An 18,691-nucleotide genomic window follows, 5' to 3' on the forward strand; every position below is an offset into this window, starting at 1 on the left:
TGTTATCACTTAAAGCTGCATGCAGAATGTGCAGCATTTACATCAGGGGTCACCAAACTACGGCCCGCGGGCCGGATACGGCCCACGGGACCGTTTAATCCGGCCCGCCAACCCTGAACAAATTGTATTATTAAACTTTTTTTTTTTGTCATTTTGCCTGCAATGACTGCGTTTCCCCAGTAGATGGGGAAGCGCTCGCCTGCGCATTTACTACCGGAAGCCGTGTCAGAAAGCTCGGTGCACACTCACAAGTGCGTGTACGACGTACACTGTACGTACTCAGTAGTACGGACATGGCGCACTCGCGCTCTATTTGTATCAGTCCCGAATTTAGAGCGTGGGCTGTGACGACAGCATTCTTGTAATTCGCGCGCTTAGCTTTCAGATGCAGTTTTGCGCTAAAGCCACCCACAAACCCTTCCCCTGGAATCCTTCCATTAAAATGAGTCGCCCAAGGAAAAGCAAGGTGGACACAGTGCCGAGCGTTTAAAAAGAGAGTGGCCAATTTGGCTCGACGTACGCGACGTGACGTTCAGCCACATGAAACGTCAACATCAACCCGTCACAGATCGAGGTAAACGGACCAACACCTCGGATCTCGCCTAAGAATTGCCACAACAAATTTTACTCCAGACTATGACGCACTAGCAAACCTTAACAAAAAAGACAGCGGTGTCTACAAGCCTACTGGAACCTACAAAAGGATTATAAGGAAGGAACACAAGAACTTTAAGAGACTGCTCATATGTGTCAGAGAGATTCTGCTCTGACAACTGAGCTGAACTTTTATCTGTTAAAATTGTGCATGGCACAACAGAAAGTTAATGTTCCATGGCTTTATTTTCTATGAGGAACCCAGAGAGAGTTATTTAGTTATTATTTATTTCCAGTTTTTTCTGTGAAGAACTCAGAGAGGGTTATTTAGTTATTATTTATTTCATTAATAGTGTTATTTGTTTCCTGACTTTTTTTCTGTAAAGAACCTGGAAAGGGTTATTAAATAACCGTTATTTGGTTATATGTGGCTTTCTGGAAAACAATAATTTTTTTAAGCTCCCCTACGATCGTCACACTTTTTCTGTTACAAACTGACACCGGCCCCCCATCAGAGAAGGGAAAGGTTATGTGGCCCTCACAGGAAAAAGTTTGGGGACCCCTGATTTACATTATTGCTTTCTTTCCCCAGCAAAACCCCAATGTGGGGCCTCTGGAGGGTACAGTCTTAATATTTGCGAGGAAGCATGTTTAGGCCTTTATGATGCTAAAACACAAATTTGTGATTTTTGCTAAACACTGTTACCGTGGCAATGCAGAGTTCCCAAAAAATAATCTAAGTTTGATGTAAACATGCAACGAAAACTCTTGAAACCCTGAACACATCAGGCTTGGAAAAATCATCAATATTTTGTTTATTTAGGGTGTATTCAGACCTGACTGTTGGTCCGCTTTAAACAGACCAAGGTTCAGTTGTAACGCTGGTCCGGACCTTTTGTGCAGGTATGATTACAGGCAAACGAATCCTGGTGCGGATTGAAGAAACGGACCGAGACCCGCTTTCTTAAGTGGTCTCGGTTCGCTTCCTAATGAACTATGGTGCGATTCGCTTCAGGTGTGAATACAAACAGCGGAGATCCAAACCAACAGCACAAATTTGCAGAGCAGGAATGCATCGCGTAGGACTAGCATGTTTTCCTTAATTTCTGGGTCTGTGCTTTGTGTGCCGTCCTGGTCATTGCTGTCCAATGGGAGCACAGATCGTCACAAGCGTGGGTGTGTATACAAAAAATATTCCTCTTGCAAAAATGTACAGTCTGAAAAGGACTGCACCAAAAAAAAAAAAGTCCGCTTGTTTGGTCAGGACCAAACAAGCGGACTAAAGGACTCTTCTGGTCTGAATGCACCCCTCGTATGAATTTGAACAAATGGCTCAGTGGCACCCTCGATGAAATTTTGAAAAAGCAGCTCCGGCTGTACGTTTCACCAAACTCTACCAAAATTTGGTACTATATGTAACAGATGGCTCTGCTAAAACTAACAGAAAATCGGCCATTTTGAATTTACTTTATACTGTAATAAGGCATAGTTAGGGTTCGAACTGTAACATTACCCACATGATCCTGTCTTGTCATAATTTCTCACATTTGATGACAGTATTAGCCTGAAAACATCTACACATTTTTTTTAACTGTAGTAGTAACATCACCTTTTGGTGAATTTGGAAATTGAATGTTTTATTACTAACAACTTTATTATTTATTGTAATATTTGGCATTACCTTGACAACACAAGGTGCTGTAACTAACTACATAATGACATCTTGTCAAATTGTCAATTTGATGAAAATCTAGGCCTAAAGGCGTCTGAACTTAATTTTCATCGTAATGGTAGTGCCATAATGGCTAAAGGAATTATATTTTATTTTTTAATGTTTTTATCACAACAAGTTAACCACATAACCTCATTATAAATTGGGGGGCTTAATGACTATCACATAATTTGTGAGTTTTTGTGGAAAATCTGTTTCCATGGCAATGTACTGTTCACTTAAAAAACATGACTTTTTTGGTATTATTAGATTCTTATTTCAGACAAATGCTAGAAATGTTTCGTTGTTACCTGCTGCTGACAGTTGCGACTGCGCAATCCAGTCTTCCTCAGAGCCGTCATCCGACGTGTTGATGACGTGTCATTTATTCATTGGCCGGCTCTGCAGACCTGTCAACCTGTACGCCCCCCTCGTCCCTGTTGATAGTCCTGCTAGCCTGCTTCCTGATTCATAACGAAATATTCGAGGACGTTATGGGCAAGACGGAGTCAAAGCGACCCGCCGTTTGGAGAAGCTAGAGAAACAACGATGCAGAGATGAAGGAATAACACCCACCAGCCTCACATAATAACCCCATCCCGACCAGAAATGCAGAAAAAATTATCCAAAAGGCAAGAAAAGACTCATCAGAGAACGATAAGAACGACGGCAAACAAAATAGAAAAAATTGACGCGCAAATAAAAGAGGAAATGGACAAATTCAAAAACCATTACACGAGGCAGAGGAATATAGAGAAGGAAGTAAAAGAACATCTGAACAACATTTATGAACAGGAATTTGGCATAACAAAACAACGACAGATCAAAAAATTAAACAACCTCATAGGAAGAAAAAAATAAAAGCAGACGAACACCTTCAACAAGTAATGAAAGATGGCTGCGGAACTTATCGAAGCGCACCCTCACGGAAACAGAAAAGACAGTACTAACAAAAGGTCTGAATTTCGCCATTACACCAAAAAGAAACCCATAGAAGAATACATACTCGCCACAGAAATAGCATGTCATAAATACAAGACCAGGGACAGAAAGCAGAACTCCGGAACACAGTAGCAGGCATCCTAAAATCATCCAAACTTCCACTCAGTAACATCACAAAGGAAGAAGAATTTGAAATAAACACACTCAAACGGGAGAAATCCATCACCATACTACCGGCAGACAAAGGCAGAACCACTGTCATATTGGACACGGAAACGTATGAAAAACAAATGGAACACATGTTGAATGATGAAAATACACGGAAGAAAAGAAAAAAAACACTAAAAACACTATTGAACCCCTATTAACAAAAAAAAATTACACGGGATGACTACGACCACCTCATACCCGCCGCCAATGTCACCCACCGGATATATGGTACACCTGGAATACATAAAAAGACATCCCACTACGCCCAATAGTGGACAGCATTGGATCTGTCACTTATTCAGGGCTGTGGACTCGGACTCGGGACTCGGACTCGTCATTTTGCCGGACTCGGACTCGGTGCTGATTTTGACCGAGTCCACTGAGTCCGACAATAAAAAAATACGTTCAATTTTATTTTCATCATGCTGCTGAGAATGCGCGTAGGAATACTGTCCACAGCCCTGCTTACGATCAAGTTTGAAAAAGAACTTGACAGCATTGAGCGCCGCCGGCGTTTGTCGGCCGCCACCCTCGCAACCAGTCAAACGCGCATGCGCGTGAGGGGAAATCCCGCAAAGGAGGAGGGACAAACAGAGCGATTGGTTTTGCTGGCTTTTAATAATGGCGACTGTGACTACGGGGGCCCATTAGGTCCAGAAAAGCTGACAAGACGCTTGCCCAAATGGCAAGGAAAAAATGCACAGCTAAACGAATATATGACGATGACACAGACGTTTTAACAGAGTTAAAGTTGTTTTTTGTTGAACGCTATGGCAAGCCATTCTGCCTGATATGTCGGACGTCATTGCCGCATTTAAAAGCTTCAAATGGTCAGCGCCACTTCAGCTCACTTCATGCCAATATCGATAAGGACTTTGCAAAAGGGACTGAATTTCGCAAGCACAAGTTTGGAGACTTTGAAAAGTCAGGCAGAAAAATAGGTACAGTTTTTCAAAAAAATTACGAAGCACTCAGAGACTGTCACACTTGCATTGTTTCAACTGGCTTGGAACATTGCACGGGCTAAAAAGCCATACAATGAAGTGGAGTTCGTTAAAATATGCCTCAGTGACCTTACTGAATTTTATTTTCATCATGCTGCTGAGAATGCGCGTAGGAATACTGTCCACAGCCCTGCTTGCTTGTTATGAAGACAAATTTAGTTGTTGCGTGCGCGCCCGCGCCTGCCTGCCTGCGTGCATGCACGTACAAGACCGAGCGTAAGTTACGATCAATGCGGCCACGTTGAGTTGCACTTAGGCTAATGTTTACATTATGTACCAATGTCAAGGACGATTATGTCACCCAGCTTATATCATTGATGTGTTTCGATAGTTGTGGGGTCGTCACTAATTATTTGTGTTTAGATAAATGTCTGAGCTATAATGGTGTAATTAATGATTAAAACTTGAAAGTATCTGTTTATTGTATTCGTTTATATGTTTAATAAAGACAAAGCCATCACAAAACTGTTGTAATTATTTAGATTTTGATCTAAATTAGCCTTGAATAAAGACTAAGCAGTCACATGAATTAACAGAAAAAAATGGACAGCCGGACTGGGACTCGGACTCGTGGTCAAGAGGCCGGACTCGGACTCGGTGCAAAAATCCGACCGAGTCCACAGCCCTGGTAACCCCTCATCATGCCTCCAAAGAAAGCAAGTGGGAGCAGTAAAGCCATCCTAAAACACAAAGACGCTCTTAAAGCAATGCGACAGTGAGCGCCCGGCGCGCTTTGGTTGCGCGATCGGACCAAATTAAGCTCCCTGCGCACTGAGGTCCACTTAAATTTTGGAAAGTACATCAGGACTTTAAAAATATTTTCTAATTTCAGCGACGGCTCTGTCACAATAATGCGACCAGCGCAGTGCAGTTGCGCGGTGGGCGACGCGCTACGCGCTACGGTTGCGTGGTCGGACAAAAATGCGCAAATGAAAAAATGCTTAAACAAAAGGAGTTTTTTTTAGTCTTGGAACGGACTAAAATTGTTTCTATTATTTGTAATGGGAAAAATAGATTCGGAATCCGACCGATTCGCTTCTCAAACCGCCTTCTGGAACAGATTGTGGTCGAAAACCGAGGTTTGACCGTATTTTTGCTATTCTTGTTAAAATCACACTTACATGTGAACTGGAAATGACAATAATAACGCATAGTGAAAGCTAAATTTAACAAATTGGCTATTTCAGAAGTGTGTGTCAAACTGGTAGCCCTTTGCCTTAATCAGTACCCAGGAAGTAGCTCTCGGTTTAAGAAAGGTTGGTGACCCCTGCTATACAACATGCGTGGCACCTGATAAAATTGTGTTTCGTCTCGACTAGCGGCACTTGTCTTTGTCCTTGTCTGTTATTTATCATTTTTTTAAATTTTGGCACTTGTATTCTTGCTTGTATGCGCTGCTGTAACAAGTAAATTTCCCCGCTGTGGGATGAATAAAGTTCTATCATCATCATCATCTTTGGGAGTGACGCGGTTGGATAAGATCAGGAACGAGTGCATCAGAGGGACAGTGCATGTTAGGTGTTTCGGATATAAAGCCAGACAGGCCAGACTGAGATGGTTCAGACATGTACAGAGGAGGGATAGTGAATAAATTGGTAGAAGGATGCTGAGGATGGAACCACCCGGCAGGAGATCAAGAGGAAGACCAAAGAGGTGATTTATGGATAGTGAAAGAGGAGGTGAGAGAAGAGGATTCACAGGATTGGGTGAGATGGAAACAGATGGTTCGCTGAGGCGACCCCTGAGGGGAAAAGTCGAAAGGAAAAAAAGGTCTTATTTATAAAGCCTTTTTTTGACCGAAGTGGTTTTACGTTCTAAGCGTCGTAAAGGCGTACTAAGATTTGTAACGCGCATGGGAACTGGTTTTGTGCGCACGGCGGAAGGAATACACCGCGAGAGAGACTGTGGACCGAGTAAGACGGTGTTACTTTTTGCCTTTCATCATGGCTCCCAAGCGAAAGGCACTCTTTTGATCGCAGTACATCAAAGAAAGGAAGGCCATCACCATCGAAGTTAATTAGACATTGTAAGGGGAGAAACATCGATAAACATTACTGTTCTGAATTCAGTTTATGTCGCCGCGTAGGAATGGATCAACATCGAGGACCCCCTGTTATAAAACGTTCACCTCTAAAGGCCAAAAATTGTGTTGAAAGAAATGTTTAAGAAAAGTCATTATTGTTAGGTTTGGCATGTGGCTAACAGACTTTTTTTAGGATGGGCCCTGTTACACATATTCCTCCAACTTCTTGTAAATCTTATTGAAACATACAAGGGCTGTTTTGTTAAAACTACTGAGCCATTTGGTAAAGAAACACAATATTCAAATACAGTCACTATATCACGGTTCACCTTTCAAGGCCTCACTGCTTCACAGATTTTTTACACAGTGCATTGTGTTATGGCTTCAGATGAAAAGACACTACAGAGTGGAGTCAAGCCGCAGAGGCGCACTATATAGTACATACATACGTACAATTATTTTACTGGTAGTTATCTGAAAGAAAGTGTTAACTTCTCTTTGGTAAACAAATGCTTGGGCCTGAAAACATGTTTTGTCCTTTGGTTTCAATGTTATACCTGTATGATAATGGTAAAAAAATAAAGGTTTCTACTTCACACATTTTACCCATCACAGGTTCTTTTCAGAACGTAACCCCAGCAAAAAACGGGGGTTAGGGTTAGTTATATTAGATATTTTAGTTTTCTTAAGCTGTATGCCATAATCAGCAATATTAAAATAATAAAAGGCTTGCAATATTTCAGTTGGGTTGTAATGAATCCAGAACGTATGATATTTTAGTTTTTTTAATTGCATTAGAGAAAATAAAAAACTTTATCACAATATTTAAATTTCTGAGACAGTCCTGTATATTGATTAATTTGACAGAGATGATGTGTGTGCAAAATTACATGTTTTCAGGAATGCTAAGACTACCAAACTGTGTTTGGTAAATAAAAGGGTTTGGATTTCTTTGTCATGTTGAACATTTTAGGAAGAAATCCCCACAGTTCAAGACAAACTGATAACATCTCCAATGGTAGTTCCCTTTATCCCCTTTATAAAAGGCAAAAAAAATACAGACAAACAAAATAAAATTCAAAATGACACACCACCTCTTAGGTTTAGCATAACTTTAGACCAGTGGTTCTTAACCTTTTTGGAGGTACCGAACCCCATCAGTTTCATATGCGCATTCACCGAGAATGACATACAAACTCACACCAAATTACATACCTGGAAATCAATGTGTCTTCTGCTGTTGCCTTTGAGAGATCAGTTCAGATATGCGTGGCTTCACCTTGGCAAGTGCCACTCTCATGTCATTTTCACAGCAAAGTCTGTTCCTTTTCTTCGTTTTTATGTCCAGCATCCTCGAAAAGGATTGCTCACAAAGATATGTTGTAACAAATGGTATAAAAAAATCCAGGGCTTTCTTAGCAATAACTGGATACTTGTTCATTTGTCGACACCAAAACGTTGAGAGCGTTGTTGTTCTGAAGAGTTGCTGTTGAACCTGGCTCTGCTGAATTTCAATAATTTCGTCGAGGAATTCATCATTGACATCTGCTGTTTCAAAAGCAAACGTGAACGGCTGTCTCACCCATGCTGGATATGACTCTATTGTAGGGAAATATCCGTCGAGAGACTTTGCAAGCTCATCTAAGTGCGTGGTAATTGTTTGCTTCAGTTCCGTGGATACAGAAATATCTCCGATTCCAGACACATCTTCGATCTTACTTGCACAGTCGTCCAGAAGCGGGAAGTTTGCGAAGTTATTGTTCTCTGTTCGTCGTTTCCATAACGGTAGCTTTTTTTGAAAAGCCTTCAGGTGTTCTTCCGCTTCCATGATATTGACTCCACCACCCTGCATCTGCTGATTGAGATGATTGAGAGCTGCGAATATATCAGCCATGTACGCTAAAATGAGAATGAACTCAGGATTTTTGAAGCAATCTGCATGGCAGTGTTGGTGCTCTTGCAAAAACAGGGCTAATTCCACACGCATGGCAAAAACACGATTCAGCACCTGTCCCCGGGATAACCACCAAATATTAGAATGGAACAGAAGTACCTCAAATTCAGAGCCCATTTCTTTACACAGCTCTCTGAAGATGCGGTGCCTTAGAGCACTTTTTCGCACATAGTTCACACATTCCGCCACAGTTTTTAATACTTCTGCCATTTTTGGAGGTAAGGTTTTTGTTGCCAACGCATGCCTGTGCAGAATACAATGCGTCACAATGATGTGTGGTGCATCGGCCTTTACTAGCGCACCAAAACCAGACTTTCTTCCCAGCATGACTGGAGCTCCGTCCGTACAAACTGCAGAAACCATATCCCATGAAAGATTGTTGTCTCTGAAGAAGTCATCCACAAGCTTCTTCACATCGGCTGCCTTCGTTGTTGTTGTAAGAGGCTTACAAAATAAAAACTCTTCATTTATCATGTCGTCTTTCACATAGCGTACAAAAACAGCAAGCTGGCTTAGATCAGAAACGTCTGTGGTTTCGTCGAGTTGAAGGCTGAATTTTGCCGGGCTTGAAATCAGATCCGCGACTACTTGAGCCAAGATGTCTTTACTCATGTCTTCTATTCTGTCACTGACGGTGTCATTTGAAAGGGGAATTAAAAATGGGACCCATTGCCTCCCTGCTTGGCACTCAGCATTAAGGGTTGGAATTGGGGGGTTAGATCACCAAATGATTCCCGAGCGCGGCACCGCTGCTGCTCAGTGCTCCCCTCTCCCCCAGGGGATGGATCAAAATCACACGGGGATGGGTTAAATGCAGAGGACAAATTTCACTACACCCAGATGTGTGTGTGACGATCATTGGGACTTTAACTTTAACTTTAACATGAGAATCCATGTTTTACATATTCGTCCGACCACTTTCTTCTTTTGCCCGACATACGTAGTTAGTATGGAGAAAGAATTAAAGAAATCACACGACGTACGACAACAACAGTCACACGTTGACTACTGAGTACGCACTAAATTCCCCGAGGGCGCTGATTGGCCAAGCAGTGTAGCATGATCATCTGCAGCCGGTGATGGCCAAGCGGGCCGGGCCGTGTGTGTCATCACAAATTTACACAATAATTCAAGTGTGTCCGGACCTCCGTGGCGGGGGCTCTGCCGAACCCCTGAGATCGACTCACCGAACCCCTGGGGTTCGATCAAACCCAGGTTAAGAACCACTGCTTTAGACTTTTGTTTTGTAGGTGTTGTGCTGTTTCACAAAACACCAAATGTATGGATCTTAATATATAACCAGGGCTGCTTTGTTTAAAATTTTAAGGGGGCACAACGTGAACCAATTATTAAAACTTACAGAATAAATAAATAAAATATTGATGCTGTTGTGTTTACAACATTTCATGAGTTTTTGTGCATGTTAAGACCCAAAACAGTCATTATTTCGGATAGTTTCATAATGTCTTCTGAATGCTATTATTAGAGTCTTATTTTCAGACAAATGCTAGAAATTTTTCATTATTACCTTCTGCTGACAGTTTCGACTGCGCACTCCAGTCTTCCTCAGAGCCGTCATCCGACGTGTTGATGACGTGTCATTTATTCATTGGCCGGCTCGGCAGACCTGTCCGCCGAGCCGGCCCGTCCGCCCCTGGTGGTCCTTGGAGAAGGGAATCCCAGGTGTGCGATAGGGTGTACGCCCCCTCGTCCCTGTTGATAGTCCTGCTAGCCCGCTTCCTGATTTCAATGGCCTCTTTGATCCACCGCTTGAATTTGTTGGATTCTGTTATGATTTTTCCCCCATCCCAGTCCATGATGTGATTGTTTCTCCTGCAGTGATCTGTGATGGCTGATTTGAGGTTTTCTTGTTCTGCTTTTTCTTTTAGTGTCCTTGTGAATCGCCCCACTGTCTCCTTTTCACATTTTTGATGTTCCTTTTTCCTTATGTTGAATGACCTTCTTGTTTCTCCAATGTATGATTTGTTGCATGACTTGCACGGTATCTCGTAGATGGTGTTGCACTTTTTTCCGGTGTTATTTTGTCTTTGGGATGCACTAGTAGTTGTTGGAGTTTGGTGTACGGTTTGATGGCTGTGTTGATTTGGTGTCTTTTCATTGCCCGTTATCCCTCGGATGTATGGTAAAATTATGATGTCTGATGGTTTCTACGTCTGTTGAGTGCGTTTCGTATTCTTTCTTCTTGTCTTGTCCTCTTTATTTTTGACTTGTTGTTTTCCTTTTTTTATGGCCCATCTTGGATATTGACAACGTGTGAGAGCTTGTTCGATGTGTCTTTCTTCCTCCTGTCTGTCTTTCTCTTCAGTTATGGTGGTGGTCCGGTCGTATAATGTTCTGACTCCTGATAGTTTGTGTGCTGTGGGGTGTTCTGATGTCCAGAGGAGGTACTGGTCCGTATGGGTGGGTTTTCTGTAAATTGTAATCTTGATGCTGCCGTCGTCTTTGTGGTGGATAATCATGTCCAGGAAAGATATGGTCCGGTTTATTTCCTCTTCATGTGTGAATTGTATGTTGCCAGTGTTGTCCATGGTGTTCAGATGATTGGTTAGTTATTGTGTGTTTCCAGATTTATTTTTTTCCAGGATGTCGTCAAGGTATCTTTTCCAGAATATGGGTTTACAGAGAGTGGGTGCTGTGTTGATGGCTTTGGTTTCCAGGTCCTCCATGAAAAAACTGCTCATTATTGCGGATAGTGGGTCTCCCATTGCGAATCCTTCCGTCTGTCTGTATATAATGTTTTTAAACTGGAAATATGTAGATTTGGCTACAAAATTAAGTAATGTGGTGATGTCACTAACTGTCAGGTTTGTGCATTTTTTAAGGGTCCAGTCTTCCTTGAGGTGTTCTTGTACGATGTGATGTCAACGGGGGTTTTTGTAAATAATGAAACTACGTCGTGGGAAATGAGGATTTCATCTTTTTGTACTGTTATATTGTTGAGTTCATGTGCCAGTTGTTTTGAATTTTTGCAGTGGTGTTCTGCTGTGCCAAGGAGGGGTTTGAGTATTACAAGTGTTTTTGATAGATTATAAGCAGGGCTGTGGACTCGGTCGGATTTTTGCACCGAGTCCGGCCTCTTGACCACGAGTCCGAGTCCGAGTCCGGCTGTCCATTTTTTTCTGTTAATTCATGTGACTGCTTAGTCTTTATTCAAGGCTAATTTAGATCAAAATCTAAATAATTACAACAGTTTTGTGATGGCTTTGTCTTTATTAAACATATAAACGAATACAATAAACAGATACTTTCAAGTTTTAATCATTAATTACACCATTATAGCTCAGACATTTATCTAAACACAAATAATTAGTGACGACCCCACAACTATCGAAACACATCAATGATATAAGCTGGGTGACATAATCGTCCTTGACATTGGTACATAATGTAAACATTAGCCTAAGTGCAACTCAACGTGGCCGCATTGATCGTAACTTACGCTCGGTCTTGTACGTGCACGCACGCAGGCAGGCAGGCAGGGCTGTGGACAGTATTCCTACGCGCATTCTCAGCAGCATGATGAAAATAAAATTCAATAACGTCACTGAGGCATATTTTAACGAACTCCACTTCATTGTATGGCTTTTTAGCCCGTGCAATGTTCCAAGCCAGTTGAAACAATGCAAGTGTGACAGTCTCTGAGTGCTTCGTAATTCTTTTGAAAAACTGTACCTATTTTTCTGCCTGACTTTTCAAAGTCCCAAACTTGTGCTTGCGAAATTCAGTCCCTTTTGCAAAGTCCTTATCGATATTGGCATGAAGTGAGCTGAAGTGGCGCTGACCATTTGAAGCTTTTAAATGCGGCAATGACGTCCGACATATCAGGCAGAATGGCTTGCCATAGCGTTCAACAAAAAACAACTTTAACTCTGTTAAAAACGTCCTGTGTTCATCGTCATATATTCGTTTAGCTGTGCATTTTTTCCTTGCCATTTGGGCAAGCGTCTTGTCAGGTTTTCTGGACCTAATGGGCCCCCGTAGTCACAGTCGCCATTTATTAAAAAGCCAGCAAAACCAATCGCTCTGTTTGTCCCTCCTCCTTTGCGGGATTTCCCCTCACTCGCATGCGCGTTTGACCGGTTGGCGAGGTGGCGGCCGACAAACGCCGGCGGCGCTCAATGCTGTCAAGTTATTTTTCAAACTTAATCGTAAGCAGGGCTGTGGACAGTATTCCTACGCGCATTCTCAGCAGCATGATGAAAATAAAATTGAACGTATTTTTTTTATTGTCGGACTCGGTGGACTCGGTCAAAATCAGCACCGAGTCCGAGTCCGGCAAAAATGACCGAGTCCGCCCGAGTCCGAGTCCCCGAGTCCGAGTCCGCAGCCCTGGTTAATACAATCCTCAAAGTAATGAAAACACAATAACTATGGAGTCAGTCGTCATCCGGGCCGCGCGGTCGGGTTTTCTCGGGTCCTCCCGGCTCATCTCGCGAGGTTCGACCTCCGAATTTTGTTCAACAACCGAAGCAAAAAAATCTCGAATATTTTGTTCAAATTCCGATTTGTTCAAGAACCGGGACATTCGGAAACCGAGGTTTGACTGTAAAATAAATAGATGCAGCTCACTGACAAGTGCCGCTATTTGAGCTCATTTTAGAACAGTCCTGCGGGCGACTCATGCGGTCCTCGCGGGCGACCTGGTGCCCGCGGGCACCGTGTTGGTGACCCCTGTTGTATAGTCTGACAGCAGAGGGAATGAAGGATCTGCGGAATCGTTCCTTCCTACACCGTGGGTGTAATAGTCTGCTGCTAAAGGAGCTGCTCAGGGACCGCACAATGTCATGGAGGGGGTGAGAGGTGTTGTCCATGATGGATTTCAGCTTAATTAACGTCGTCACCCCGGTGAACGAGAGGGTTGCCTCCTCCGCCTTCGGGTGGGGGGATGAGTTCTGACTGTTGTTTGTGTCTATGCACCAAACGACAGCTCAGCGTACCCACCCTTTTTAGAGTCCTTGGAAGAAGTACTGGAGAGCGCTCCTTCTGGGGACTCCATCGTTCTGTTGGGTGACTTCAATGCTCACGTGGGCAATGACAGTGAGACCTTGAATGCCCCCTCCCATCTGAACCCGAGTGGTGTTCTATTACTGGACTTCTGTGCTCGACATGGATTGTCCATAATGAACACCATGTTCAAGCATAAGCATTTTTGCTCCTCTTATTTATTGTTATTTGTTTATTTATTATTTATTCATCACTCTTATTTATTCATTGTTTGTGCCTTCTTGTTTTTATGTTTTGTGTTGTTTACTTGTATGTATATTGTGTACTATGTCTTGTCACCGTGGGATAGTGGGAATGTGATTTCGATTTCTTTGTGTCTTGGCATGTGAAGAAATTGACAATAAAGCAGAATTGACTTTTTGACTTTGACTGTCCATGTGTGCACTTGGCACCAGGATATCCTAGGCTGCAGTTCGATGATCGACTTTGTCGTCGTGTCATCGGATTTGCGGCCACATATTTTGGACACTCGGGTGAAGAGAGGGGCGGAGCTGTCAACTGATTACCACCTGGTCACCGAGGTAGTTGAAAAGCTCCTCAGAGGCAAGGCACCGGGGGTTGATGAGATCTTCCCGGAATTCTTAAAGGCTCTGGATGTTGTGGGGCTGTCCTGGCTGACACGCCTCTACAACATTGCGTGGACTTTGGGGACAGTCCCTCTGGATTGACAGACTGGGGTGGTGGTCCCCCTTTTTAACTAGAGGAATCACACTCAGCCTCCCTGGTAAGGTTTATTCAGGGGTGCTGGAGAGAAGGGTTCGTCGGTAGGTCCAATCTCAGATTCAGAAGGAGCAGTGTTGTTTTTGTCCTGGCCGCGGAACAGTGGACCAGCTCGATACCCTTGGCAGGATCCTCGAGGGTGCATGGGAGTTTGCTCAACCAGTCCACGTGTGTTTTGTGGACCTGGGGAAGGCGTTCGACCGTGTCCCTCGGGGAGTTCTGTGGGGGGTGCTTCGGGAGTACGTGGTGCTGAACAAACTGATAAGTCCCTGTTTCATTGATGCCAGAGTTTGGTCCACATTTCCGGCAGTAAGTCAGATTCGTTCCCAGTGGGGGTTGGACTACGCTAAGGCTGCCCTTTGTCACCGATTCTGTTCATAACCTTTATGGACAGAATTTCTAGGCGCAGCCGAGGTTTTGAAGGTGTTCGGTTTGGTGATCTCAGCATTGCATCTCTGATTTTTGCAGACGGTGCTGTTGGCTTCTTCAAGCCATGAGCTCCAGCTCTCACTGGAGCGGTTTGCAGCAGAGTGTGAAGAGGTTGGGATGAAAGTCAGCACCTCCAAATTTGAGACCATGGTCCTCGGTCGGAGAAGGGTGGAATGTCCTCTCCGGATTGGAGATGAGATCCTGCCCCAAGTAAAGTAGTTCAAGTTTCTTGGGGTCTTGTTCAAGAGCGAGGGCAGGAGGGAGCGAAATCAACAGGCAGATCAGTGCAGTGTCTGCTCTGATGCGGACTCTGTACCAGTCTGTCGTGGTGAAGAGGGAGCTGAGCGGAAAATCGAAGCTCTCAATTTACCGGTCGAGCTATGGGTTGTGACCGAATGGACAAGATCCCGGATACAAGCAGCCGAAAAGAGTTTCCTCCGCAGGGTGTCCGGGCTCTCCCTTAGAGATAAGATGAGAAGCTCGGTCATCCAGGAGGGACTCGGAGCTGATCCGCTGCCCCTCCACGTTGAGAGGAGCCAGATGAGGTGGCTCAGGCATTTCCTGAGGATGCCTCCTGGATGCCTCCCTCGGGAGGTGTTCCGGGCATGTCCCAACGGCAGGAGACGCCTTGAGATCCTTCGGGATGAGCTAGACGAAGTGGCTGGGGAGAACGATGTCTGGGCATCCCTCCTAAAGCTGCTGCCCCCGTGACCCGACCCCGGATAAGCGGAGGATGGATAGATGGATGGATGGATGGAAAATAATGTGTGTACAAGTTTTTATCCAATTTGATCACTGTAATTCATGCCTTACTTTCAGATGACATCAGACACTATTTTGGCGAGGGTCTGGCTCTCTACTTTGGCTTCATGGATGGATGGATGGATGGATGGATGGATGGATGGATGGATGGATGGATGGATGGACACGTTTTCATCCAATTTGGTCACTAATTCATGTCTTACTTTCAGATGATATCAGACACTATTTTGGCGAGGGTCTGGCTCTCTACTTTGACTTCCTGGATGGATGGATGGATGGATGGATGGATGGATGGACGGACACAAAAGAATGTGTGTACCAGTTTTCATCCAATTTGATCACTGTAATTCATGTCTTACTTTCAGATGACATCAGACACTATTTTGGCGAGGGTCTGGCTCTCTACTTTGGCTTCCTGGAGTATTTTACAATGGCCCTTATGCCTTTGGCACTTATTGGGCTGCTCTATTGTCAGTTTGACTGGGAGGATTATGACAAATATGTTTTTTTTGCTGCATTCAATCTAATCTGGTGCACTGTTATCCTTGAGGTAAGAAAGCATTTTGCAATTTGCCTTGCTACAATTAATCACATTTGGATAAAATTTTACTAACTGCTGTGAATTTTTGTGAATAATTCTGTGCTGCACATTAAGATGATAATTTAGTCTACCTTAGTATTATAAATGATTAAATTAGGACTTTGTCACGTGATGTTATATTATTGATTACTGATGAACACTTTTTTTAACATTTCCTCCTGTAGTTATGGAAGCAGTGCAGTGCCTCTCTAGCATATAACTGGGGCACACTGAGCAGAAAGAAGGTATTTGAAGAACCACGGCCTGGTTTCCATGGCATTCTTGGATTTAACCCAGTGACAGGACGAGAAGAGCCTATTTACCCTAACTTCAAGCGGCAGCTTCGTATCTACCTTGTGTCACTCCCTTTTGTCCTGCTCTGTCTCTACATTTCCCTTTATGTCATGATGATCTACTTTCAGATGGAAGGATGGGTTCTCATGCTACATGATAGGGAGCCTACATTTTGGACAAAAATCCTATTGTTTATTCCTGGTGTTATCTATGCTGTGCTTATAGAAGTTCTGAATCTCGTCTACAGATATGCTGCTGAGTTTCTCACAGAATGGGGTAAGTTGGTATTGGCAAATTATTCATACATACAAAATTTATAGTGATGCTCTTAGGTGCCATTTAAACAAGGGGCTGGTAAATTTGAGGATTTTTTTTTTCCTAAATACGCCGCACCGTACTAAAAGCCGCATGTGCACGCGAGTTATTTACAAAGAAAGACTGTACACAGAAAGCCTCTTTAAAGTTTTAGTAACATACTAACATTTCTTTCCAAACACTGCCTCTGACGCGGCAGTAATACCGCATCAACACGTAAGTAACAGCACTAATGGAGCTGGATAAAAAAAACATACCGGTAAAAGTCACTGAGACGCGGCGGTAACAAAGCAGCAACACGGTAGCACAGCACTAACAGGGCTGGTTAAAAAAAATACCAGTGAAAGTCACTGAGAGCCGTTGTCTTCATCTTCCTGCTGTGCACTGAAACCATCGAAGTCTTGCTCCTCAGTGTCCGATTGGAATACTTGATACTTCGCCACACACTTTCTCAGTCTCTCTTTCGTTGTCGCGTTAATGCATTTCTTCTAGCATTTTCCATGACGAGGGTCTGTTCATGCTAATTTTATTCATGCACAAAGAGCTAAGTTACATTAAACTAGCGAGCTACACGTATAGCTCCAGAGTAAACGTGACCAGGAAATAAAGAAAAGGGTGATGCAACAATAGCCCAGTGCCCCCTAGTGACCGGAAGAAACCTCTACAATGCATGAGCAGCTGTGGTTCCTGCATGAAGAGCCAAATCGACTGCCTTAAAACTTAAATGTGGCATCATATGCATTTCTTTTGTCCCCCATAATGAGGGTTTGTTCCTTTCTTCAGTATGTGAATTATACGGCACTATTTGCCTGGCAGATGGACATGTGATCAACGCACTACTCTTCTCCCCAGTGACTGTGTCACATATCCCTCTGCCCAGCAAAGCGGTGCCACACAACAGCGGTCCACAGCCTTTTTACGAGTGTATAAAAGTGATCACGTCATCACAAAAGTCACGAAAAACCCATAGATACGCCGCACCGAATGACAAGCCACAGGGTTCAAAACTTGAGCAAAAAGTAGAGGCTTATAGTTCGGAAATTACGGTAAATTTCTCTTGTCTTTTTAGAAATGTTTTTCATGAGGTAAGAGAAAACATCTTTTACCTTGTTTAACCTTTATACACAACTGTACAATTTACTCAATCTAACATTACATAATACAATAATATTGCATAATAATTATCTCATACAGTGTATTATGCTGATAACATCCCAGATATAACAGTGAGTGTACGCTTTAAAGCAGATGAGGGCCACTATAGCAGCCCACAGCCAATTTAATCTAGCCTGCCCGATTAATCAGTGATTACACCACTTCTGGCCACACCCTATCGAAATTCTATCGAAATTGATTTGATCGATAGCTGCAAACTAAAAATGGACTGTATCACTTAAAATCACGCACCTGTAGTCTTTGATCTGGATGACTTTGCTTCTGATCCTAGTTCTTCTGCCAATGACAGCTGCAATCTAGATGGGTTAATAAGGAGTTGATTAAAGGTGCAAAAGTACGACCTCTGTAAATGTGCAAAAATAGGCCAAAATTGGACATTAAAAAATAGACTAAGAGCCTTTAATAGAAGGTGAAAAAGTGACAAAAACCTAGGAAACTAATGAGGAAGGTTATGTTTGTTTGTTTCTTTGTTTGTTTGGTTTAGCAGAAAACACCTGCAAGTCCTAATTTGTCCAGCTAAACTAGAAAATATAAGAACCTGAAACTTTCCTAGGTGCCTTGCCAGGGAAGACATAAGGTGTGATGTTGATGAGGCCATGTGGCCCAGTGCAGAAGAGCGGGCAAATTGGGGTATTCTGTCTTTATACACGTGTGTGTGCACGCGTGCGTGCATGCGTGGAGAGAGAGATGGTGAGAGTCTTTTACAATGATTTTTTGCTTGCAGCATTTTCCACAGAAATGCAGTGGTACCTCTACTTATGAACTTAATTGGTTCAATGATCGGTTTTGGAAGTAAAAACTTTAGTAAGTAGAAGCAACATTTTCCATAGGAATCAATGTAAAAGCAAATAATGCATGCCAGACCATCAAAAAAGTCACACTTTTTACCCTATTACTCTGTGTAAAACACACAGAAAACCAAAACAGCATTTGTATTTTTGCTTGTCACACC

The 18,691-nt window shown here is 43.1% G+C and overlaps 1 protein-coding gene and 1 long non-coding RNA gene across 2 annotated transcripts in view; both read left to right on the top strand.

Moving 5' to 3' along the window:
- Positions 1–18,691, top strand: part of ano10a (anoctamin 10a) — a 221,477-nt gene that overhangs the window by 107,044 nt on the left and 95,742 nt on the right. The window lies entirely within an intron of this gene.
- On the top strand, positions 264–18,600 carry LOC119123489. The gene is made up of 3 exons (XR_005098080.1): positions 264–275; positions 1,755–1,757; positions 18,476–18,600. It is a non-coding gene; the product is annotated as an uncharacterized LOC119123489 (long non-coding RNA).

The sequence above is a fragment of the Syngnathus acus genome, chromosome 5 (genome assembly GCF_901709675.1).
Source record: "Syngnathus acus chromosome 5, fSynAcu1.2, whole genome shotgun sequence".
Classification (NCBI taxonomy): domain Eukaryota; kingdom Metazoa; phylum Chordata; class Actinopteri; order Syngnathiformes; family Syngnathidae; genus Syngnathus; species Syngnathus acus.